A 27,532-nucleotide genomic window follows, 5' to 3' on the forward strand; every position below is an offset into this window, starting at 1 on the left:
GTTTGTTTGTTTGTTTGTTTGTTTGTTTTCGTACATATTTTGCAGATGGTCCCCAGTTACTCGCGTCATAGCATGTTTACATGTAGGCCTACACTATTGACGTTGTCAACGTCTGAGCCATACCTTACAGTGACTGTATGTCGATGTTACTGTCTTCGCGAGCGAGCGAAGCGAGCGAGCGCTTGAGAAAATTATGCATACATTTTCCTACAAGATAGAATACTGTTCAGCTATGTTACCTGTCGTACAAACGTCATGCAATATTTTTATTATGTCAAAATTGTTACAATCACATTTCTGCTTCCTCCATTTTTTTCCTCAAAATTCAGGGGGGGGGGTGATTGTACAGGCCATCCCCCCCCCCCTCCTCCATTTCAGGGGGGGGATATATCCCCCCCCATCCCCCCCCCCCCGGGATTTACGCCCATGCTAACGTTAGTACTTCAACAAAACCTTCAAAACCCATTCGAAAATCAGACCCAGTTTGCCTCATTAGACTATATGGTACGTTGACCTACTATGGGTCATACGGCGATTCATGAAGACACTACGGGAAGTGTGAACTAAAAACCAACGATTTTTTTTTTCTCCAGTGGTAAATTTTGGCCCCTTGTCCATTTTGGAAAGGAACTTTGCATGTCTTGATATTCCCGAGTTTGATAATCGAATATAGGTATTGTCTCTTTTCGTTTCAAAATTGGCTTACTGCAATGTGCTTTAAAAATTGAATGAATGTTGCAGTGCACACATTAAAATTCATAATGCATACTAGTCTCAAACTAAGGAAGGCACTTTTGCTGGTGAAATTAAATAAAATGAAGTGTCTCCATTCAAAATTTTCAGAGTTATGGTTTCCTGTCGAAGACACACACACACACACACAAACAGATTTTATTGTTCGTTCGTTCGTTTGTTTGTTTGTTTGTTTCTTGTTTTTGCTTTGAATAATGTTAAAAACACTTTCAGCCTCAGGACTGTTTTAAGTCAGTCAGTATTCAAAACTATTTTTTTTTCACTTTGCTGCATTTGTATACAACAACACAACGTAAAGATGAAAAAAGGATAACATTTACATCGAAAAAAACACATATTGGACAAACTGCAAAACAAAGGTTGGCTTAATTCAATTAAAGTCGTATTGATGGAGAATAAAGTTAGATATATTATAAGAAGGAACACACAAAATTGCGATATATCATGGCCTATGTTAGATCATGTGAGTGGACAGAGCCGAAGAAAACAAATCGAGACCATCTAAACTATTTGAATAAAAAAGAAAATGAAATCATTGATTACAATGGATACAAATGAAGGGGTCGGTGCAATATAGTGCTAACCCACACAATAGTCACTTTGAGATAATCGCTGTTGAATGTTTGGAAAGTCCATACATTGTACATTGATAAAACATGAATGCATGCATTTTTAACCATCTTATTGGTTGAATTCAAATATGATATTTTCACGGAGGTTAGAGTGAAGGATAAGGATTATGAAAATGCATGTAACTCAATTTTGACAAAAGTGTGGGTTATCACTATATTGCACCGACCCCTTCAAATGTGCAATTACCTTAGTTTGAAAATGATGGGATCAATGCTTGACGAAATCAATTTAAAAACATTTCACATTTGAGATTGATTGAAAACCTGTCCAAGACTTTAGACGCTTCTTACAATAGGCTCTTTCTCTTGGAATTTGAATTTGGCTTTGGTAGGGAAAATTTCGATTTGTTATTTCTCAATTAGTAGCGTGATAATTTGTTGTACTTTGGACTATTAAAATGAATAGGTGTCCATGCTCAATAAAGGATTAATACCTAATAGTTCCTCAAGTTAATTGAAGAAATATATCCATATAGACAATGATTGGCGTGTAATGCAAACAGGAATGACCTTTTCCAGCTTTCATGCAGTATTTCTTAACGTCTTTCTGCAAGCATCTGCATAATCTGAAAGCATAGTTATGTCAGGATTCATTCATTGTTTGTAGAGCTCCCGTCCATTAAACATTCATCAATATTTATCTTACAGTTCAATTTGAAAAAGGAAGGGTGATCAGTAAGCCCTTGTCAAAGTAATGGGATGTTAGCCCCTTGAGCTATCGCGTCACGACATTTGTTGACCCATAATGTTCTACACAAATGTAACCTTATCTCTCATCAACTGCAACGACCTACAAAATTTAGCCAGAAATTGAACTTTCTATGATATACCCAGCCTCACACCCAGCTGCTGGTACTAGCGTCTGTGTGGTAATTCGTGGCTGGCGTAGGCACATAAAGTAAGGAGTTTGACTAAAAATAAAATTTCGATGCAGAAGCTCATCAAGTTTGGTGTATCATTGGAAAGCTATTCAAAAAGTAAATGAGTGGGTTTTGTATCAGTTTTACATTCAAATTGTCCGAACTATGCAGGTTTCATTTGTGTGTGTGTGGGTGTGTAGCGAAATTCATTATGTATATGTGACCGTGCACCACAAAACAAACAAAAAGTCGCACCCTTTGATTTTAAGTGAGGACTCAAAAAAGGTGAAATGGTTCAACCAAGTCAATCTTCAGTTTTTCATATTTTCTGAAAGAGATATCCTTCTTCTACATTACTCTTCAGTTTGGTATCTTAACTAAATGGGAAAGTGTCTTTCTAGCAGTTTTTCTACAACCCTTTTTTGGGGAAGAGTAAAATGATCAGGTGTGACTTAGAGGCCGCTTTTCATGTCTTGTAATCCTTCGCACACTCTTCACTTTCAAGTCTAATAACTTTTGAAAGGATGATGCTACTGCTTTGATAGTTAGCATTAATCATGGCCAGAATGTGCTAATAGAAGATGCTTAATTTCAGCGTAATCTGATAATCCCTTCATTGTTGTTGCTCCAGTGGTTTACATCCTGTGTTTTGTCCCTTTCATGGCACAGCTAGCACGGCTTGGTAAAGATTAAGCGTTTGAATAGACCATGTACTTCAGAGCCTCTTTTCTCAGTTCACACTTTTCCAGAGTGTGTGCTTTCTTTCCAGAATTTAGGTAGGTTAGGGGAGTCCATTTTGAATTGAGTTATACATCATTTTAAAGCTTAGAGTCTGCTCGTTCAGAATCTACCCTTAACTAAAAATCCATGTCTGGCGACTTTTTGTTTGTTTTGTGGTGCAGGGTCACATATTTCAGTGGTAAAACCATAATAAATAGCTATTTCACCAATGCATTTACACTGTGATGGACTTTTGATGCAGCCACATATATAGCTTGTCTGAAGAGAAACATATTAGCGTTTAAATCAGCTCTATACTTCTATGTTACGGTATACCATTATTATTATTATAATTATGATAATAATTATAACACTTAGAATAATAATAATAATCGTGTTTTATTTCCAGGGTAACATTTTCGGTGTTGCTACTGCTCTACCAGAGGGCCCCAACGTTGCTAGGTACTGAACATAAGATTTTGAAAATCAAAGATTTGTACTTTTTTTCAACTTGGCCAGTTTATGTTTGATCACAATATAAATGCGCTTCTCAGTATTTTCAATTCAATGTTCCCACGGAACCAGTCTATTCATAATTATCCAACTAGACAATCTAATGTGTTTCATTTACCCCTCCTGAGAACTTTATTGGCTATAAGAATACATTTATATACACCGGTCCTAGATTTTCGAACTCGCTAAGCTGTGAAATACAAAATTTCCCATCTTTATATTCTTTTAAGCGCAGGTTGAATATTTTTCTATAAAATCCTCACTAATATGTTTTTTTTTTTTTTCATTAGCTACAGGTTTCGTCAACCTCAGGGTTCATCATCCATCCACCAATCATTCATTCACTGAATGCATTATAACGTAATGAAGTAGCTATCACAATCCTTGCACAGCTGCATGCAGCACCAAATCATGAAGCACATTTTTTACCATCCCCTGTTCCATTTTCCTTGTTCAGTGTGTGGGCATTCTCTAATTCTCTCTTTTCTTTCTTTCCTTCCATTCTTTTCATCTATTCTGGCAAGTTGGGTCATGTTGTTGTGTGTCTCCTGTTTTTTTCCCGTCCTGTCGTATATCATATTTGAGACAAGTGTTTGGAAATAAGTACAGGTGTAATTCATAAGTTTTATGAGTGGTTCACAATATACAAGCTTTGCTTTTTAGTGGACCTCTCAATTTTTTTTTTTCAACTGAAGCGTGACTTTGTATGATTTTTTTGCCATTATGCCCTCTTATGTTTATCGGTACATTTATTTGTAACGGCAAAGGCTTCTGCTTATGATGTAATTCCTGATTTTTTCTTGCGTTACATGTATGTTTTGTTGGAAAAAGGAAGAATGAAAATACATGAATTGAATTGCATCTGGGTGGAGAGGGGCATGGTGGGCATTTTGTTTAAGGACTTCAACACTGGGCGGGAGTCGATTTCTAAAATGTCTCATTGCAAAGAGAAAAATTGGTAGTTTATTCCTCCAAAACACAATTGTAAAGTTTGTGTCTAGAACTTATAGATTGTGTTTCATTTAATTTATGCGTTTACTTTAGTCTGGCAATTATTTACTTATGAAACTACTCTGATGTCTATGAAAGTAGATCGGCCTACAAACTTAAAGGGACTGCACAGTACTGGTTGAAGTGAGGATTCAGGTTTATAACATACCTTATAAGTGAGATAATGAGAAACCTCTAATGAAATATGAAAGAGCATGTAATTTTAAGTAGGATTAAACGTGCATTTGACGAAAATTGGTTTTCAAATGGCTGAGATATCCAAAAAAGTGATAAAAGTGATAATAATAAAAGGCGACAGGCCACGCCTTTTATTAGGATATCTTTGTTTCACATTGTTTTTGGATATCTCAGCCATTTCAAAATCAATTTTCATCAAATACAGTTTTGAATCCCCTTAGAATTGCATTCGCTTTGACATCTCATGGTGGTTTCTGAATATCTCGAAAATCGTTAAAAGCTAAATCCTCATCTCAGCCAGAACTGTACAGTCTCTTTAAATTGTGATTATACATGTATTTATTAAGAGTGAAGATAAATCGAAGGGTGTTTAGGAATTCAAGCCTTCCGCCAACTATTCCTAATAATCTTAAAAAAAAATAAGAACAAGGTAAAAAAAAACAGATCCGAAGCTTCGTCAACAATGCCCCTCTTCCCAAATACATATCCGATCGACATTAAATTTCATGAGCGTCATTTCAAAACTCCTTACTCTAAACACAAACCCATATTTTTCTAATGAAAAGAATATCCAAAACTGTCCACAATGACGGTATACAAACCAACTCGGTTCTAATATAAATGTTAAGATCATAACATATCCCAGGATGTTCGACAACATCAAAATCTTCAAAGGATCATTGTTTGTTTGTTTGTTTTGTTTTCATCGGAAAATCGAAGCTTAGCGTAGGTACCACATGCACAGCAACGCAGTGCAACATGCTCAGAAATCTTCAGACTTGCATAAAATACTACTTCCCATATCTTTTTTCAGCTTTCTTGATACAGATTTTGAACGTTTTGAAACAGGGATATCGACGTAAAAATGATGCAAACGTCTCATCGAAACGATATTTTGACTTTCATGGAGAAATGAAGACGGGTTGTAGCGTGAGAGGTTTCATTCGAAAGCACGATGTGTGAAGTATACAATGCATTTCGTAAAGCGTATGACGTCAAAGTTCAAAGATCTAGCAGAACATATCCTAAAATGGCGATTTCATCGCAGCTTTTACGAACTGATTTTGTCAAAACCATGTAGATATTAAATTTTGAAGGCGTCATCTTCTTGGCTGCGCAAGAACAAATACAGAAAAAATAAAAGATTAAGATAAGCGTAAATCTTCATTAAATTATCCCTTACCTGGTTTTCACACGTTAGCAGATACAACTGCGCGAAATTGAATCTGTGAAATTATCTAGTACATGTACAAGCACACGGCAGTATACCACCGATCCCAATACCAGTGGAGTAAACCTGGAACTCTTTTCATGCTTATCATCAACTCGATATTTCCCTTTAGAGGGAGGTTCTACGATCACTTACCACAGGATTAGGTTGCATGTTAAATCTACTTTTCAGTTGTACAGTCCAACACAAGTCAAACATAGAAGTAATGTGGTCTCTCAACATTGTCCACTGTCAGTGATTTTTGTTGGATATCACAGCCACAATCTTGTAAATGCACTGTAATGATCAGAATCAGACATATATCCAGTCGCATAATACATCATGCGGCCCTCAGTGCTGTATGAGTAGCGGTTCAGTAAAAGGAAGCGCGCTGTAAACTTTCCAATGTTTGTATGTATATTGCGTTATTATCAGCTTCCGTGTACGTATGCAAACCCATGGGATTCTGGGAGCTGTGGGGTCACGTAGGTCACTGAAGGAATGACGAAACATGATGTTCTCACTATCTCATGTAACTATAAAAGCTCAAACGGCGTATTCGATTTGCCTCCCTCCCACATGAGGGAAATTTGCTCTTTTGCTCAGAATTGAAATTAACCGCTTTGCAATTGAGGGGGTCGGTGCAATATAGTGCTAACCCACACTTTTGCTAAAATTGAGTTACATGCATTTTCATAATCCTTATCCTTCACTCTAACCTCAGTGAAAATATCATAAAATATTTGAATTCAACCAATAACATGGTAAAAATGCATGCATTCATGTTTTATTAATGTACAATGTATGGACTTTCCAAACCTTCAACAGCGATTATCTAAAAATGACTACTGTGTGGGTTAGCACTATATTGCACCGAACCCCTTAATTTTTCATTAAAAATGTGAGAGAAACTAACAAAATTATGTTAAAAAAAATGTTAATGGTTAATTCGTTCAGTATTTCTGTCCTATTTCTGCCCTAGATCTGCGACTATTTGTGACCGTGCACCTCAAAACGAACATAAAGTCGCACACACTGATTTTGCGTGAGGACTGAAAATAAGTGAAATGGGTCAACCTAGCCGAACTTGACTTTTTCATATTTTCTGAAAGAGCGGGTCTTCTTTTACATTATACTAAAATTTGGTATCATAAAACGGGCAGGAAAGTGTGTTTTTTAGCAGTTTATCTCGAACATTTTTGGTAGAATAGTGTGATTAGTTGTGTCTTTAGAATCCCTTTTTCATTTCTGAAAAACCTTGTCCACACTCTTCACTTTCAACTCTAATAACTTTTGAAAGGATAGCGCTACTGCTTTGAACGTTGGCATTAATTATGGACAGAATGTGTTAATGAGGCATGCTTAATTTCAGTTTAATCTGATAATCCCTTCATTGTTGTTACTCTGGTGGTTTACTTCCTGTTTTTTGTCCCATTCATCGCACAGCCAGCACGGTTTGAATAGACACTGTACTTCAGAGCCTCTTTTCTCAGTTCACACTTTTCCCCGAGTTTGTGCTTTCTTTCCAATATTTAGATAGGTTAGGAGAGTCCGTTTGATATGAGTTATACATCATTTTAAAGCTTAAAGTCTGTTCTTTCAGAATAGGTCTTAACTACAAAATTCATGTCTGGCGACTTTTTGTTTGTTTTGAGGTGCAGGGTCACATTTACAAATCATACTAGGTGTAAAAAAAGAAAAGAAAATCAAAGAAAATTACGATTAGTAAGCAATGAAATGGAGGGTGATGATTCAGAAAATTCCAGAGAGACAAGTGGAGGCAAGTCCCTCCCTCCCCCCCCCCCGATTTCGTCGTCTGTGATACAAAGCCAAACGAGCAGTACAAACGAGAGAAAGAGAGAGAGAGAGAGAGATAGAGAAAGTATGAGAACGCCCTAGCATAATATCATTTTATAATCTATAGATAACTCAACGAATTTTGAGGGACTACTAACCCGATAATAAATGACATGTCTTCAATTCTAGGTCACTTCAATTCAGTTCAGTTCATTTTCAATTTTTTACATCGCAACATAATCAATAACATCATAACTATGCACAGTGTGCGTGACAGTCAGAATTCAACATAAAGTGGTAAAGAATGTATTTCTTCATTATATTCCATGCTTAGGCAGAAATGTTGCTTTGGAATGATTTTATGACATCCTAAAGACAGCTGTAGGTATATTTACCCCCCTTAAAATGGGGGGGGGGGGGAGAGAATGAAAGGGAGGCAGAATTCACTCCTCACAGCTGCGAGGTTTACACCATGTCCCCAGTTGTCACGGCAGCCCCGTTTGCGCCATAGTGCGCCCTAGGTAGATGGAACATTCTCCTTTTCCTCTACCCCCCCCCCCCTTCCGTATTCTAGTCCTGTTCATTCCAATCATCGCTTTGTTTAACATACTTATTGGTATCAGACGCTGACGCCGCGGCGTCTGTCAGGCTTTATATGCGATAGGGAGAGTTCATAATACTACACTTTATAAAACGCACAGATATCCGCTATACTGTTCTAAGTGCTAACTGTTGCTTTTTTTATTGAAAACGGGATTACTGTAACCGAATAAGTGGATTACGTAGACTTGTTCCTTTCTCTCTCTCTCTCTCTCTGTCCTTCTTTGCCTCTCTTTTGACTAGCTTTTGCAGGGATTCATTTCTGAATATAGTTATCTTCCTGCAATGGTAGTTGAAATCAGATTCATAGTATCATATTATACTCGTTTATGTCAAATTACACTGGTGAGGCTCTTTTATTAGCACAGTATAAACACTAGCCTCTGCTGAGCAGAGCTGTATTTGATAAAACCGAATAAAAAACAACAAAAACCTATACAATGGACAAAACGCCATTTAGTCGGCCACTCTTGTGGTGCAGAACATGACAGTGAGAGGGGCGAGTATCATCAACTCCGGCTTTGAGCTATTTCGAAGAGTTTAGACTTATGTATACCGCCATCAAAAATTCATGGAATTCAGATTCGTTTTTTGGTGTGTTTTTTTTTCGCGAAAGAAGAAGAGAATAACACAGAAAGATAGACTTCTGTTCAATCATTTCAGCATTCTGGCATCACCTGTGATAAAGTCCTCATGTCATCAAACTAATGTGCGTTATCATCGTGATTGTAAACTAAAATCGACAATAGTCGTTTCCAGCATAGTGACGCCCTTGAAGTTACGATGCGATGGACTTGCGAGTTGCGATGCGACTTGTTTATTATAAAAACCATTACGGATTTATGACAATCACAGACCTTAACAATTACAAACATTTTATTCTAGTTTCTTTCTCCCCCACTAATTTCATCAAAGGCAAACATTTTGTTTAGAATTTAAATAAGGCATTTTTAGTATACAGAGCGTACACTGTATATAAACGCTACGACAGTCAGATTTCCTACGGTAAAAACAAATTACAATGATTGAGTATTTGTCTGAAGCTTGAAAAGGTAGAAAACTATCACATAATTTACAAAGTGGGGTTATTCAAAGCATCTTAGGATATTACAAAACAAGAAAGACTGTTCAAAGAGGAAAAATAACAATGGACACATTAGAATGATGTTTCTAGGTGATTATCCTCCGATTCTCGCATGTTCATTACCTTTCATGATTATAAGCAGACGTCGTTTTTACTGTGAGGAGTAGCCAGATTGTTTCTGCACAGGAAGAAATCAGTCTGATTCTGAGGTAGATTCAGATTTCTCAGGAGTTTTCAGAACGCGACAGTCTGGAACAACAGTCTATCCATCAATCATCTCACAAATACTCTCTGGAAGAAAACCGTGGTATGGGATTTTGTTCTGAACAATAACTCTGGCTGCCAGTTCTTCTAAGGTCGTGATACTGGTCGTAGGACTTAACAAGTCAGTAAGCTCGTTGATGTATTCTTCATCGTCGGAATTGAACCAATTATCTTCCTTCATCATGGCCAACACGTTCACAGGAGTTAGACCGTGTTGATCTTTCACCTTGTTCACAGGACAACCATGACGTATCAGGATCCTTGCCAACTTAACAAGGAGAGACTTGCCGTCACGCTCATAGTTTAGTGAATATAACACTACATGAAGCATCGTATCGTTTTTGTCGCCCACGTATGTGACATCATCGTACCTGAACAACTTGCACAGTGCGCGCTTTACACGATTCAGTGATGGCATATGAAGGCCACCATAAAACATTTCCTCGCAGTACGCTTCTGCTTGTTTCCACAAAATGTGATAAGTAAGTGAACCAGCCTTAAATTTGTCAAGGTCTGAAGGAGAAAATGCGGCCCGAACTTTAGTTATAACTTTCTCTGCTGTCTTTATAACGGACTCAAGTAGTTCAAGCTCAGAAACATTGTATGCAATATCAAAAAGAAATTGTCCAAAACTTCGAAGCAGCTGTGGACCGTGCTCAATTAGGGAAGAATTGCTGACCTGTTGGATGACATCTCGATATTCGTTGACAATCTCGCACCCCTGGGTAACAACCTTGGTGTCCTGTGTATAATCCTCAAAGAAAGGTGATATGCCTTCCATTACAGTTCCCAGCACCGCTTTCGAGTGTGATTCAGAGGACATCAGATACTTGAATATATTGTAACCTCTTGTGGCTTCGTCATGTTTCATACATTCACATGCAAACTTAGCCAAGGGTCTGAACAGATATACCCCCTTAGCCCCTGCAGGTATGATTCTATCTCCAATAAGAAACCACTGAATTTTCATGGCACGCTTGTCATCTTTGATAGCGTTTATATCAGCAAGTGAATATTTTTCTGTGCATTGAAAAATGGCTTCAAGCTCAGGATCAGCTCCAATCTCAGAAATATGACAGCGCTGGGAACCTTGCATAATGTATCATATCCATTGTCGTAAATTGTATTCATGCAGTTCGAGAAGCCCAGCATTTCCAAAGAGGTGATCTTATCTGCTTCTGGTATTCCACTTCCACTGCACTGTTGAGATATCAGAAATTCCACCACGGAAGCAAAGCGAGACAGAGCTGCTACATGGACAGGAGACAGTCCTGCTCCGTTTACCCTGAAGGTAGCACCATGCTGCAGAAGTGTCTGCACGATTTTCAATCTGGTCTCCTCGGCAATGTACTCTCGGTCATGTCGGTTCAAGCAGATCACATGTAATGGTGTGTCACCACTCTTGGGAGAGGAGACATTCGGGTTTGCACCACTCTCCAAAAGAAACCTGACAATATCTTCCTGTCCCCTATCACACGCTATCATCAGAGCAGTCTTTCCATCAGAAGTAGTGGCATCTATGCCATCATCATCGGTGTGACTGGCCACATAGTTCTGGATGCTCTCAAGGCCAGCTACTTCACCCTCCTGCATTGCCCTTGCCAAAGAGGGCGTCCTCTCCTCTCTTGTATTATCCGTCGATCCCGCAGCGGATTCCATGACTAGAGATGCATCCGCTGCTGCAGAGTTAACCGTGTCTCTCACAGCTGTAAGATACAATTAACAAAGAAAGAATTTGACAAATATTTACATTTTGCGTGGAAGGTGATGAGTGCCTTTAAATGACTGCGAAGATTTTACGTATTCAATTCAATTCAATTTATTAATTTCCATTCTCCCTTTTTTCAACAAAACATGACACAGAATAAATCATGAGTTACATCATAAACAGATACATTCGACCTTGCAAAGGATAAATGATACAGATAAACATAAGATTGCATACTCGTGGCAAAAATACAAAGTTATGCTTCAGTTGAGAGGAAAAGGGAATTGAGAGGTCTACTAAAAATAAGCTTGTATATTGTGAACCACTCGAAAACAAGGAAAAGTAGAAATTACGTGGTGCGTAATATATGTCCCCGCCGGAAGTAGCATTTTGTAGCAAAATGTACAATATAGGTCAAAAATCAAGGTCAAAGGTCAAAGAAGTCAAAGGTCAAAATTCTGTGTAGAAGTTTTGAAGCGTTCACCTAGTGCCATCACATAAAGCAAACGGAATCGAAATCGGGTTAGAAATGGCGAAGGAGTAGCATTTTGTAGCAAAATGTACAAAAAATGTAGGTCAAAAATTAAGGTCAAAGGTCAAAATTCTGTGTAGAAGTTTTGAAGCCTTCACCTAGTGCCATCACATAAAGCAAACAGAATCAAAATCGGGTAAGAAATGGCGAAGGAGTAGCATTTTGTAGCAAAATGTACAAAACAGGTAAAAAATCAAGGTCAAAGGTCAAAGAAGTCAAAGGTCAAAATTCTGTGTAGAAGTTCTGAAGCCCTCACCTAGTGCCATCACATAAAGCAAACAGAATCGAAATCGGGTTAGAAATGGCGAAGGAGTGGCATTTCGTAGCCAATGTACAATATGGGTCAAAAATCAAGGTCAAAGGTCAAAGAAGTCAAAGGTCAAAATTCTGTGTAGAAGTTTTGAAGCCCTCACCTAGTGCCATCACATAAAGCAAACGGAATCGAAATCGGGTAAGAAGTGGCGAAGGAGTAGCATTTTGTAGCAAAATGTACAATACAGGTCAAAAATCAAGGTCAAAGGTCAAAGAAGTCAAAGGTCAAAATTCTGTGTAGAAGTTTTGAAGCCCTCACCTAGTGCCATCACATAAAGCAAACGGAATCGAAATCGGGTTAGAAATGGCGAAGGAGTACAGTTGTAGCATTTTGTAGCAAAATGTACAATATAGGTCAAAGGTCAAGGTCAAAGGTCGCGACTGAAATTCTGTGTAGAAGTTTCAAAGCTCCCATGTAGTGCTATCATATAAAGCAAACATAATCAAAATTGGCTCATAAATGACAGAGAAGTAGCAAATTGAAGATTTTGATCACACACGGACGCACACACGGACGGACACACGGACACACACACGTACGGAGCCCGTTTCATAGTCCCCTGCTCGAACTCGTTCGGCGGGGACAAAAAAAAAAAAAATCTTCCCAGACATTAGTTCCCCGAAAATATTCCCAGACACTAGGCCTATAGTTGGATGTTGCTCATCAGCGTCCCGTGTACAGTATTCAGCACATTCGTCTCGCATACCATCTTAATAGACATTACAGAGGTGAGTAATACTCCACATGCTATCAAAAGAAAAACAAATCAATCGCATTGAATTTGCTCCTGATAAGGATGACATCATGTTCGGAACACGCACGCAGACACACACACACACACACACACAGTATATATATATATATATATATATATATATATATATATACATATATATATATACATTTAATTTGATCCTCTGTTTTAACATTTTTTCTATCGTGACATTCCTTAATGTATGTAAGAATACGTACAAATATAATTATTTTATCTTTAATTAACACCATTAGTTTTGGTTTACACGGGGATTCAGGTTGTACCTCTCTGTAAGATATTTAGAAACGACTTGTAGTAATATAATCATTAAAAATATGCAATTTTAAGAGGAATATGAAGTTTAATCGATGAAAATCGGTTCTGAATTGACTTATCAAATGAAAAAAGCAAAACAAAAAGGTCTTTATAATTAAAGGTGGAATTTATGTTTTGTTGGATTCTCAGCCATATAAAACTTTTTTTAATAAATAAATATAAACTTCTAAATTCTCTTAGATCCGTATTCTGTGTGACACTTTACATCGGTCGTTCAATGTAATTAGCTCTCTCTCTTTCAAAAAAACAAAACAAAACAAAACAAATAAAACCCGAATTCCCAACTCAACTTAAATACTACACACTCCCCTTTTAAACTCTGGAAACAACTACTTCATCCAATGTATAACATGCAGAGCACACAAGTCATTCTTTTCTTAACACTGACATTTTGTTATCTGTCATAACTGACTGGGTTGCATAATGATGTTTCAATGCATGCAAACCACATTATTAAAACTCTGGTTCATTGTCAGTACGAAAATAACTATACTGTATGAACAAATATCACTATAATATAGAACAATGACGGTGTGTTATGAGTGTAAAGCAAATGAAACCAATATTAAGGATTCTTACTTTCTTGAAGTCTTTGACAACAATTTTCATTCTTTCTATTATAGAAAGAATGAAAATTGTTGTCAAAGACTTCAAGAAAGTAAGAATCCTTAATATTGGTTTCATTTGCTATACACTCATAACACACCGTCATTGTTCTATAATATAGTGATATTAATTTTGTTCATACAGTATAGTTATTTTCGTACTGACAATGAACCAGAGTTTTAATAATGCGGTTTGCATGCATTGAAACATCATTATGCAACCCAGTCAAGACACTAATAAGAATCTACGATACTATTAAGCGACTGATCACTTTTTGGGAGTTGAGACTTTATTTTTTTCATGTCATGCCTCTAATTTGACACAATGCCTCTTATTGTGCATTGAAATGTGTACACTTTGAGGTGCAAAATTTGCAGTTTAATCAAGGAGGTATGAGCTCATACCTCCTTGGTTTAATCATGTCAGTACCTAGGGTGCACCATTGTGAATTGATCAAGTTCTGCATGAACTTTTTTATATTAAACCTCAATGATGGTCACATTTAGTGCACCGGTATCTTAATTGTTAAATCATTTCAGAAGACATTAATTTATATTCATATTTCCTAAACATCTCCAGCTATTGTCGATGAGTCGTTTTCATCCTCTAATGCCTATCTGTTATCTGTGAGTTTCGTATGAATGTTCTTATCATTTAGGCTTATTGCTGGACCTACGATGCCAGTCCCTGTTTTGGGCCTCGTGTCGTGAGGTCTGTTGACTATTCCAGTCTGTTTTATTACACATCTCCCAGTCACATCGGTATTCTCTCGCGCGGACATCATACTGAACCCAACACAGGAGCCAGGCCCACCACGGGGCCTGAAAACAATATTTCCACTTCCAGATCCTGTCTTTCAATAAAGAGGTAATACTTACCACTGTGCTTTAATACGATGTCGACATCAACGAACACAACGTTGTATTTAGCTGAGGCCTATTATTATTATTATTTTTTTTTACAGATTTGTCGACGTGAGATAGACAACTCCGTCATAAAGGTATTAATGGTGGCTGCCCATCACTGTACTTGTGTTCAAAATCACAAAACATGCGCCTTCTGTTGCTGGTTCCAAAAGGGTTGGACGTATACCTCGTCGCATACGAAATCATAAATCAAGATCTTCGGTACTGTATAGCGTGTGTGTTGGCACTACTGGTGGCACTCCCTGGTACGACCAAGAAGGTACATGTAGGTACCTATACTCTCTAGCCTCTGCAATAAAACGAGGCACGCTACAAACCTCAACCCATGTAATGATTGCTGTCCTTACGCAAACCCGTAGCATTGTGGTAGGGATAATATAGCTCTGGAGTCACATCACATCACTAAATGTTGTATAGCTGTAGAGATCAAGGGGGCACATGGCACTGATCGCGGGAAAAAGCGAAAATAATGTTATGTTCAAATTTATGGATAGCCAAAAAGGGTCAGAATTAAAGTTACATCAATTGGACATTCCTATTGTAGGACAATACGATATAATGAATTATGATATTGATACGACACATAGTTTGTTGGCTTAATGGTGTACAATATTTATTATCTAGATGGCAAGGTAAAGAAATATGATTTAGACCTATACAGTTTTGACATCGAAAGAATCATGACAGCATAGCGAATCGTCTATGACTTTAATGGTGTTCATTGAGAATACATGAATGTTTTAATATTTATGTGAAATAACTTTCCCATATTAATTCAGACGACCTGTCGGTTTACGCGACGTCGACTTGCGATATAGAATCTCATGGGTTTTTTTCTGATTGTCAGCAGAAAAAAAAAAAAATGCCCACCCCGGCAACCAGAGCAGTGGGAACTGCACGAAATAATCGTGGAACTCTTGGTCCTTAATACGGGAGAATGATGTCATCGACTCTCTCTTTCTCTCTCTCTCTCTCTCTCTCTGAATTGTTTCTACTCAGTCTAAATGTTTTCAGGTAGCAAACGCATTTCCTATACATATTGACAAGAGATGGAAAATTACATATGAGAGAGTCTCACCATTATTATTAGGCACATAGTTATACTCAGTAGAATACCCGCATGCAGCTATGGCGCTGAATGTATTCTGCTTGCATCAGCTACAATATGCCAGTCATAATGTAAACATCATGTTGGTGTGTGGCAAGCCAAACATAATAAGAACCCTTATTTTGACTGGGAGAGAGAGGGAGAGAGATAGAGAAAGATGAAGGTCAAAGGGGCAAAACATTGTTCTTGTAATTCAGACCTGAATCTAACTCAGTTTGTAATGTTAAGAGAAAAGATCTCGCAATTATAATAATTATCACTACAATGTTCCTCTCTACGCTGGCTACACATCGATATCAATTTTGATCTTTGGTTAATGTCGAAATCACATAGATGTCCGTAGGTTACATAATGGTGATTACATTAGTTTATTTAAGTTGCTTCAATTCCCAACAAAGAAAAAACATTTTTACGATGCAGTCGAGTCAAGCTCATTCAGATCTAGCACAACTCATATCAATATCAAATTAGGGTAATGTTCTCCTTTTCTACGTTTTTTTTTTATTTTTTTTTATTTTTTATAAATATATATATATATATAATTTGACCACTTGATCATTGCAGTCCTACCATAGAGGAGTCAATGCTGCATAATGTTTGTCAGGGCCGGTAGAACCGAGCAGTGGATGTTAGGCCCCCACTTTTTTTTTCTTTTTTTTTTTTGGGGGGGGGGGATGATACATATATGAATACAAAAGATCGTACCACACGGACCAGGGAGTCTAATTCACTTTAATTCCCTTGAGATTTGTGCAGTTCAATGTAGTTGACTGTGAGTGCAGTTGTGTGTAATATAAGAATTAAGGATGAATGTTTACAATTAACCAGTGGTGTGCGAATCCATAATTGCCGAATGGATATGGAAATTGCACGAGAAATGTGAATAATGTGAATTTATGTTCATCATTACCTATATCAAACGAATGATAGTGCTTTGTCTTCTTTTGGAGGTTCATGGCAAAAAAAAAAAATGAACGGGATTATAATGGTTCTATGTTGTAAGAAAAAGAAATATATAAGTTACTTCGGTAACAAATTTACCGTGTCATTTTACTGATGACAGCAATGGTAATTACAAAAATGAAAGTAGTAATAAGGGTACTACTATTAAGTCCTTTACGAATGCACGCTGATTGTACAGGCGATACTTTTGTGTGCAGAAGGCGATTCTTCCCTACTCGGGGATTCTAGATGGAAGGAATGTGATATAGAGCTAGGCCTACAAGCACATCTTGATCTTATCGTTCTTAAGGGAGGAGTCCTCCTTGAAAAAAAAAAAAAAAAAAAAACGAATACCGATCTGCTAGAAAAGGCACATGGTTAAATGAAAATGACAGGTATCAAGCCAACTCAATTCAATTTTGGTATTGAGTATACAGGATCCTATCTTTTTAAGGACATAATTTACCATTAATTTTGCAGATGAAACAAAATGTGAGTTCGGGCTAGAAACAACCACTGTAAAAATTTGAATCCGTACAATCGATGTTAAGTGTTGTTGAATACACAAAATGTGAACAATAGTTATAATAAAAATGTTTCCGGATTAAACCGTCTACAGTTATGGTTTATTGAGAAGAACACTGATATCTCCTAATATTTTAGGCTTTACTGCAAATGTTTATATGGTAGGGTGTTTTGTGATACAACAAACCTACACAAATGCATCAAATGTGATATCTTGAAAATTTTTGAAATCACGACTCCAAAAGGTAAACTGGACCTTTAAAATCAATGTGGAATGTCTATAATAGGTCCTACATAATAATGTAGGCCCAAGCGCTGCAAGAATAGAAGTTACGTCGTTCGCATAAGAACACAGTATTGTTTGAATATAGAGGTCTAATAACTCAAAAGATCATACCAGCAAATGTAACTTCTTCTGCAGTTTGTCAGGTATTTTCGCAATGCAGAAAGTAGGCCGATGTGTGCTGCTGCAATTTTCACCGGGCTATACACGAGTATCAATATGTCTTTAATCATCAATTTAGTCAGCATCACCTGAAAAAATCTCCCCCCCCCCCTCTCTCTCTCTCTCCCTCTCTCTTAATAGCCGGCTTAACAGGCATGTAACTTTTGCGTTGATAAATAAGGTCATCCCAGTTTTGCAATATTATTCTCTTATCGGCTGTTTACAGGTCCTAGACTAGACCAACCATGATTCTTCTGCAGTTTGTCAGGTATTTTCGCAATGCAGAAAGTAGGCCAATGTGTGCTGCTGCAATTTTCACCCGGCTATACACGAGTATCAATATGTCTTTAATCATCAATTCAGTCAGTATTACCTGAAAAAAAATCTCTCTCTCTCTCTCTCTCTCTCTCTTAATAGCCGGCTTAACAGGCATGAAACTTTTGCGTTGATAAATAAGGTCATCCCAGTTTTGCAATATTATTCTCTTATCGGCTGTTATAGGTCCTAAACTAGACCAACCATGATTCATGATGTTTTAACTTATAATGCATTATGTATTGACTAAAATGTATATAGGCAAATTTATTTTCCCGGTCCATAAGTCAGATATACAGGAATATCCGGCGGTAAAGAGGACTCGTAAACCTAAACGCGTATCACTTGCATGAATAATCATCATGATTGTATAAATCAGTAATTAGATTAATTAAAAAAAAATCATTTTGAACCGATGCGCTTTCTGCGATGGTTACAACCCCTGTTGGACGGTGATTCACAGCATTCATGAGGCCACACCTGTTTGAAAAGGACTAAAAGGAGCGGGCATGGTAATTATTTTAGCCATGTAGTTGTATTGTTTGCAGGGCGGATCCAGAAAATCCGCGAAGAGGGGGAGGGGGGAGGGGGACTAACTTTGTCTTTACAAATGAAAGTGAGCGTACCCCTCCACTTTTTTTTTCTTTTTATTTCTTTTAATTTATTTTGCTTTTACAAAAACAAAAACAAAAGTGGTGCGCCCCGCCTGGATCTGCCACTGGTTTGGTAGAATGTGTGTTGAGTTATCAACATCAACTTTATTATATTCAATGATGAATCAGCACATCAAAAGGTTCATATCTCATCTTTATCACATTTTACCTTTTATTTATGGCCTTTCCCTTTATCACTATAAAGATGTAACTATTAATTGACTATTTGGCCTATTATTGGCCTAATGTATAGTCCAACAAGTTTTGTAGATAAATATTTCAATCTGTTTCACCATACACTGTGGATAATTCAAAGACAGTGTACAATTTTCAATGAGCGAAATGTAGACCCTACCTCATAATGCTTCACCTTCACTTTCATAATACATGTACATGTATTTCTACTTTATTATGAGACTGCCCCTTTGTAAGCTTAGGAGCCTATCTCACGTTAAAACTTACAAACAAACAAAAAACAAAACAAAAACATCTCTCTCGATAATGTAATCATGCTGCCATGACGATGATCTGAATCCATGCAGTCGATCTGAGTCTGGATAAAATCGATTAACTGTACTTTTGATTCCTAATAAGGTTTCCTGTATTATAGGTTTTCCCGGCCATTTCGCACTTTTTCAGTCGCATTCCTAATTGCTGAATTCAATTTAGCACAATTTAGCATAAATGGCATGTTCGGTATTTCAATTTTATAATCTTTTCATTCAAATTCATTTTGGAGCATTCACATTATTACATCAGTCGAATCAGCACTTTTTTTCAGTTCAGATTCGTAAGACAAGCACCATTTCGCAAATCGTTCATTCAGTTTAGCACGATATAGTCACGTCATCACGTACACACTGCGCTCGTTCATACGAATTCATTCTTGGGCATCCAATTTCGCATTTACTGCATTCAATTTAGCAGACACGTTTATGCTTTTATTCCTTTTGCTCCATTTCCATTCATCATAGGTATGGTTTGCAAGCATCTTAACATTTCATATTTTCGTATTCATTCTTTATTCTTTCATTCTCTTTGCAACAGTACTTTCAAAACATGTGTATGTGTTTATAATGTTCGATGGCTTTATTTCATTCACAGATACATTAATGTTTAGTTTGTTTTGACACTTATTGGGAGAAGGAGGATTCATTCTACATCGTGATTAATTATTTCTTTCATCTGCATGTTTCATTATTTTCATTTGGTGGGTGCTATATTGCGTTAATCACCATTTGGAATAAAGTTCTTGGATCAGCTCTAGCCATCAATTTGTCAAGGTTATTACCCTGAAAATAATGCTTCTATGATTCTTTCCCTGTCTTCTCGAGAGATACGCCAGTATCTAACTCGTGCTGCCATGACTGGACACTATAAGAAAGTGAAGTGAATCTATGGTAGGCCTACTGGTGCATGCATAGTTCTCTTAAAGAAGAGTGGCGTTACAAAACAACAAACTTGAGTTATTTAGGGTCAAAGATACCTTTACTATACTTAACAGTGTGTGGAATATGAAACAAAAATTCCGAGTATCTAAATACGTATGAATCACGCCGTAAGTTTTCGCCTTTTTAAAATAGAAATAACATTACGCCAGTTTGTATGAACATGTTTGGAATTTGACTGCCCATACGCGAAATTGAATGACTAAAATACCATTTTTCGCCAGTGCTGGCGAATTTGAATGACTGAAGAGCACGTGCCAATTTGAATGCCCGTTTTACGAATTCGAAAGGCACATATGGTTGACATGTGCGAATTTCATTGATCGAAATGCTAAATTGAACGAACAAGTTGCAATTTTGAATGACAGAATGTGCAGTGACGAGGATTTTCACTAAATTGAACGAACCTTTTATCAAACGGACTGACATGAGTGCGAAATTGGCCGGGAAAACCTATATCATCCATTTTTTTTTTTCGAATTTACCTAGGCCTGCTCGTCTTCTACTGTATGTTTGGCACGGAATCGACATACACTTCATTTGGCATATTTAGTGCACCATGTGAGACTGAGAGCCTAGGTAAACAATTATGCCTTCTATATCAATGTGTAATTGTTCTTGACGTTGTGGCATCAACATTTCCCCTTTACTATCCAAATGCCTTTAAAGGGAAGATAAACCCCAAGAGCAATGTGGATTGAGTGAAAGCAGCAACATTAGTAGAACACATCAGTGAAAGTTTGAAGAAAATCGGACAATCGATGCAAAAGTTATGAATTTTTAAAGTTTTGGTGTTGGAACCGCTGGATGAGGAGACTACTAGAGGTTATGACGTATGAGTGGACAACAATACCAAGAAAATATAAAGAAAATTCTACAAAAATCCATTTTTCATGAAAATTACAAATTCCATCAACTTGATATTGACATATGTTAAGGGTAGCAATTATTCCCCCTGCTTTCTGAAAGAGATTGGTCCATTGCTCTTTCATGATTCTAGAAAAGTGATTTTTTTGTTGAATTTCCTTTATATTTTCTTTGTATTGTTGTCCACTCATACGTCATATCCTCTAGTAGTCTCCTCATCCAGCGGTTCCAACACCAAAATTTGAAAATTCATAACTTTTGCATCGATTGTCCGATTTTCCTCAAACTTTCAATGATGTGTTCTACTAATGTTGCTGCTTTCACTCAATCCACATTGCTCTTGGGGTTTATCTTCCCTTTAACTGCAGTCTGTCCTTGAGATCTTTTTCATAAATTTATCACTGCAAAAGGTTGTAATGTCAATCTTTGAGTCACAGAATAAAAAAGGGGAGGGTGTCCTCGCCCTTTCCTACATGTCGTTGACGAATACAACCCACGGCACGGCTAACCGAACTTGAACTCATAAACATTGCATTCCCAGTTTACTTGTCTGTGACCCCATGATAGTCGCACTCTGTGTATCGCTCGCCATGGAGCCTTGCTACACGTACTGAAGTTGACGGGCGATCCTGCGTTGCAGCCTACGTACAATAGTGCCGCTCCTTTCACTCTGCTCGTACACAGTATTAACTATACACAACCCAGTCGCTGTACATGGTACGTCGGCGACGTACCATGTACAGCGACGGGTTGTGTATAGTTAACACAGTATGTGTATAATGCTGTGTTCAATTTGTAGAAAATAGCGCGCCATTCAGTGAGGCTGTGATTTGCTGCAAATGCTACAAATAGTGCATTGACGGCAAAAATCTTGTAACTTACCCTTACGACGGAGTGGTGTCGGAATGTCTCACGTCGAGAAAATCTTAGCAAAATGCAGTGTACGATGATGTAAACAACGTGGTAAGTTTTCGCCGGACCTCTCGTGAGGGCTCTAGATCTATGCCAGGAATGGACATTGACTTTACCGCGACCGTCTGCTAGCTGTATTATGTATTTGTGGGCAATCATTTGCACAGCCAATCAATGTGGGCAATCATTTGCACAGCCAAATGCACAGCTATAAACTTAGGCCCTTATGCTTTACATTAGATTTGGTCTGTATCGCAGTATGTGATGATGATTATGCCTTATTCTATCTACACCACGTGTACGGTAATCCTATAGGTTCAAAGGGAATAAATTATTGGCGATGTGTTATGTTATCAAATTTCGGTGGTGCGAGAGTGAATACGCGCTGTGTATGGTCTATGGCAGGCCAGTGGATCTCAGACGAATTTGTATATATATTTTTTTTGTTTCCTTTTTATAACAGTTGAGGGCTATAGCTGGTGAATGAGTAGGGTCCTAAAATGTATCTTAGTCGTTGTTTGTTTTCTTTTGCTGTTTTTTTTTTCTTCAGATTTTATATATGTGTGTGTGTAGTGCACAGTTCGCTGATCATATTGTTGCATCAGTTAGAAAGTGAAGGTTTAATTTGAGTTGGGTTATGAAGTACATTTTGGATTATATGTATTTTGGGTATTCTCTATTTTCATTTATCTCAAGATTTGTATTATATGTTTACGTTTGTGTTCATTGTATAGGCCCCTAATGTGTACGGGAATGCACTGAATGAGGGCACACATGCCTACAGGTCGACAGTATTTTTTTTTTTTTTTTTTTTTTTTTATGAGCGCTTATCCATGTGTTGCCTCACAGTTCGTACTATTTTGCATCATACATCGGCTGTGCCATTTCCATTGAATTTAGGCTACCGCCCAGCTAACACCAACATGCGGGGCCAACGTGGGTAAAAGGTGGGCAAGCCGCCGGGTTAGAGGTGGGCAAGGGCTACTCGAGGGTCATCCTTCAAGGGGCCCTTTTGGGCCAGCCTACTTGAGCGTCATCCTCCAAGGGGCCCTTGTGGGCCAGCCAAGGGCAGAAATGGGAAAGGTTTAAAAGGCTTGCCACTTGGGTTTCACATGGGCACAGACAGAGCCGGCAGGGAGCATGATGGCCAGGCTTTTGTACGGCTAGCCCTGCCTTTTTTGTGAGTGTGTGTGCATGTGCGGTTGTAAGTGTTCTTGTGTGTTTGTACAAAACAAGTGTGTGTGTGTGTGTGTGTGTGTGTGTGTGGCACCTATTTGTAAACATGCAAATTTGATACCAAATCCCTGTTGGTACTTACAGTGTGGTTTCCCTACCCACACGGGTCCCACAGTGGCCCCACATAGGACATAAAGGGCACATTCGTGAATATTCATGCATTTTTATAAATGTTAGAATGACACACCCATGGGTGAACTAATTTAAGTAACCATGTCTTCACAGACTATAGTGTTTTGCAGGGTATATAAAAAACCGTGACACACAATTATCAGTTAGGGTTAGGAAGTAGGAGGCAGGCCGATAGGGGTAGGACATTAGGATTATAGGTTACATGTAGGATAGGATTAGGGCATAATCCCAGAGTGTGTGCTTGTACACACTCGTATGAGTAGTATGCCCTAATCAACCCATTTTTCCCCTAGAAGAGCTAATATGTAAATCGTGGGCTTGACTGGGTCCCACATGGGTCTCACATGGGCCCCAAGAAGGGCATACTTGGGCAAGCCCATTACAACTTTAAGAAAGTGATTAACTAAATAAGGGTAACCATAATTCTATGGCACCCATACGATGCCCACCAGCGTCCCATCGGCAAGCCCATATATGGGCAATTCCACGGTAACTGACGTTACGCGTAAGGATTTTCATGAAATTGTTTATGTTGTAGTTTTGTGAATGAAAGCATCCGGGGCTTGTAATTAGCATTGATGAATGAGTTCATGAGAATGAAGAAGTAGGTGGAAAGTTTTTCTCTCAAACTGCATTTCGTATCACATAGCAAGTGAAAATGTGTCGGTAACTGACGTTACGGAAAAAGGACATGGGAAATTACGGTGTAGATTTAAATGGAAATATCTCATGTCCCTGACTGCTAAACTTTATGTGTTTAATATGGCAATATACCTAGGTTCTTAGGAACAGGTGTGCAAAATAATGTGCACTTTAGATATTTCATTTTAGCACCATGCCAATTTTAGTGAAGGCATGACGGTAACTGACGTTACGTAACTGAGTTACGCTTATATTTGCCACAGGGTTTACACATGGAAAATCATGATTGGGAATAGTTTTGTGATATTTTATAATTCTGACCTTTCAGAGTGATTTGTTTGATATGGAATCATACCTTAGTTCATCAATTACAAATACCCAAATGAAATGAAACATTAGTCCATTTTCTTTGTGTTTTATGAAAACTTAAAGGTAAAGTCAGTAACTGACGTTACATAAGTGACGTTACACATACTTTTGCTATGGGGTTTGCAGAGAACTAATTTATATAACAGGTTATTATACTGCTGCAGTATACCAGTAACAATCCCAGGTATTTACTTAGCAACAAATTAAAACAAAATCTAAAGACACAAATGGAGTGAGGCCCTTAGAGGGCAAGCTCCCCCCCCCCCCATGCCATAACACAGTTGAGCAAAAATAATATAAATGCACCAGAGGATATTTCTTGACATTTGTTTTAAGATTGAATGCTTATTCAACAGTGATGATTACACAGAGCCATTTAGATTCAGCAGTTCCAAGTTATATTGACGTAACGAAGGGATTTTATTGTTGTTGTTTTTTAATGAACAGGAAAGTTTCTATCTAGAGTGCCCCACCCATAATGCCCTGCAGTACTACACAAAACACATATATTTTTGTGTGTGAAAAAAAAAAAAAAATCTTTCAGGTCATGGGGAAAAAACACATACAAATATAAATATTCATAAATATGTGTGAAATCTAAAACATCTTCTCTTCTTTATTTTACTCCTTCTCCTTCAAGGCATTGTTAGGGCCACAAATAAAGAAATGATCTCCATCATCAATAATGATTTAAATGATTAGTGTTACACTTTTAATATTTTTTTTTTTCTGTGAAGAAGAAACATGCTTTTGGGGTCAAAAGGGCATTATTTGTTTATTCCTTGCTTGAAGTAATATGATTGTTTTTCTTTCCCTTTTCACTGGTATATCAAGGCTTGCAAATACATCCCAGATACCAAGAAATAGGACTTTGCAACGGAAGAATTTTAAGATCAATATTTAAACGAATCTTCCTGTTCATAATTATCATGTATTACAAATATGTCCCTGCATGAATGAAATAAAGTAATCAACAAATATGAACAGATTTTTTTTAGTTTACCCTAGAATCACCTCTCACTTTGAGCAACATCAGTGTTAAACGTTGAGCAACATCAGTGTTAGTTTCAAACAGTAATGACAGTACATGCCTTATGTCAGGCCTGCTTATACCATAATACAAGATGTGCCATATTAACTATAAAACCACACATTTAAGTGCAAGCGAAGAAATATATCTGTTCCTGCATTTGCCTTGAGGTAGAAACTTCACTAAGCTACCAGAAAAAAAGAAAAATGCTAGCAAAAGTGCGTGTAATCTTTACTAAAGATTATAAAACTGTTAGTATACAGTTGTACACAAGCTTTTTAATTGATAGAAAAAGGTGGTTACCATGCAACCACATCATTGATTAGGCCTACAAACTTTAGTAGCTTTATCATCCCGTAGGACTGTGAATGTACTGTATGGCAATTTGAGTGCATATATATTGCATGTGGTAAACCTAAACTTCCAGATGATTTCACCTTAAACTTGTGCTGAACTGAAAATCAAAAGCTCAAGACCCCCCCCCCCAAAAAAAAAAGATAATTATGATAAATAAATGAATAAATACAATAAAATAAAATGAACGAAAAAAATGTATCCATGGACATATCATGGTGATGACATCATTCCCTATCAAAGGGATTGCTGCTCTTTTTTGATAACCTTTGACTTCCCAGATGTATTGAAATGGCCTAAAGTCAAAAAAATTGCCTCAGTTATAATTAATGTCATGGTAACTGACGTTACATACTGGTATATGACGTTTCGGTAACTGACGTTACACATTTTGATGTGTCCATTTTGACTCTCCAGTATGCCAAGTATCCTTATTTCTGGTATTGAAAGGAAGGCATAATGGGCATACATTAGAAATCCTATTAAAGTTACATCAGGAAGTTAAAACTTCCTTGTTTTTGGTAACTGATGTTACATCCATCATTGTCAAACTAATTAAAAGTGTTTATAAAATTCTTTAAAGCAACCAGCTTTTTTTTTTCTATCATGTGGTAAAAGACTTGTCTGGTAACTGCATACATGTAAAAGATTGTTGTTTAGAGTACTAGTAAAGTGGGTATACAGAGAGTAAGTTATGTGACAATACACTCTTTCTTACCATTGAGTTATAGGCTTATTTTGGCAGCCATTTTGAAATTCAAAATGGCCACTTTTATTGAAAAACAATGATTCTTAAAACTTCAACTCAAGTATTGTCTGAAAATGTATGGTGTTTGAAACAAATATCACTTTGAATTTTCGGCATCTGTGTCCTACATACCGTGGAATTGCCCATATAGGGCCATTGTAGGCCCCGCGGCCAAACCATGAAAAGGCCCCAATTGGGGCCAATGAAGTAGCCCGTTTTGCCTGCATTGGCCCCGTTTGGGTCAACCCACTTAACCCGCATCTTTCCCACATGGGCCCCACGTGGGCGTGTTTGCTGGGCGGTATGTGAATGAAGGTGTACGTAACATTATTGCCATTTTCATTTGGCTGCGAAAAAAACAACAACTCTATAATGATGATTATAATGATAATCAAAGGAACAACACTGCCATTTGAGGGGCTTGATTATTCAGCGTTAGTGCTTTACATGTTCAATGTATTTAATAGGCTCTGTCAGGAAAGGGGGGATTCAGTGCGTGTAAAGTTAGATGAGCGGAAATAAAACAATCGGTCGGGAGTTCCAGAGCAGGCCCGTAGCCAGAATTTTTCAAGGGGGGGTGCGGTCACTAAAAAAAACGGACCTTCGGTACCAATACCAATGATGACACACACACACACACACACACACACACACAATTATATATATATATATTCTTTGGACGACCGAACTACAAAAGTTGTATTAGAATTTGCGCGCCAAGCGCGCCGCAAATTGTGAATTTTGACTGTTTTAATGACGTTTTAAAGTCTCGAGGAAATTTGTATTTTTGTCTGTTGCATGCAATCGCGTTACGGTGTTTCATCTAGGAAATAGTAAAAACTCATTTTGCCAGGAAGTTCCAAAGTTTAATTGTGTTCGAGACTCTGCGCGCGTAGCGCGCCGCAAAATTGAGAATAGTGATTTTCCTGGTGTTGTTTTAACTTTTATTTTTTCTATTCCATACCCGCGTTAGCAGGCCTGAAGCCTGGTATGCGAGTTTGTCAAAAACG

At 37.6% G+C, this 27,532-nt stretch overlaps 2 protein-coding genes and 1 pseudogene across 2 annotated transcripts in view; 1 reads left to right on the plus strand and 2 right to left on the minus strand.

Annotated features, from left to right (window-relative positions):
* Positions 1 to 9,621, minus strand: part of LOC140234021 (uncharacterized) — a 21,780-nt gene extending 12,159 nt beyond the window's left edge. The window contains exon 1 of the mRNA XM_072314104.1: positions 9,481 to 9,621. The gene's annotated coding sequence lies outside the window, so the exon portion shown is untranslated. The remainder of the gene's footprint in view (positions 1 to 9,480) is intronic.
* LOC140234022 (protein fem-1 homolog A-like) lies at positions 9,551 to 22,096 on the minus strand (annotated as a pseudogene).
* LOC140234023 (protein fem-1 homolog A-like) overlaps positions 21,918 to 27,532 on the plus strand; it is a 19,787-nt gene continuing 14,172 nt past the window's right edge. The window contains exon 1 of the mRNA XM_072314105.1: positions 21,918 to 22,062. The gene's annotated coding sequence lies outside the window, so the exon portion shown is untranslated. The remainder of the gene's footprint in view (positions 22,063 to 27,532) is intronic.

This window comes from Diadema setosum, chromosome 10 (genome assembly GCF_964275005.1).
Source record: "Diadema setosum chromosome 10, eeDiaSeto1, whole genome shotgun sequence".
Taxonomy (NCBI): domain Eukaryota; kingdom Metazoa; phylum Echinodermata; class Echinoidea; order Diadematoida; family Diadematidae; genus Diadema; species Diadema setosum.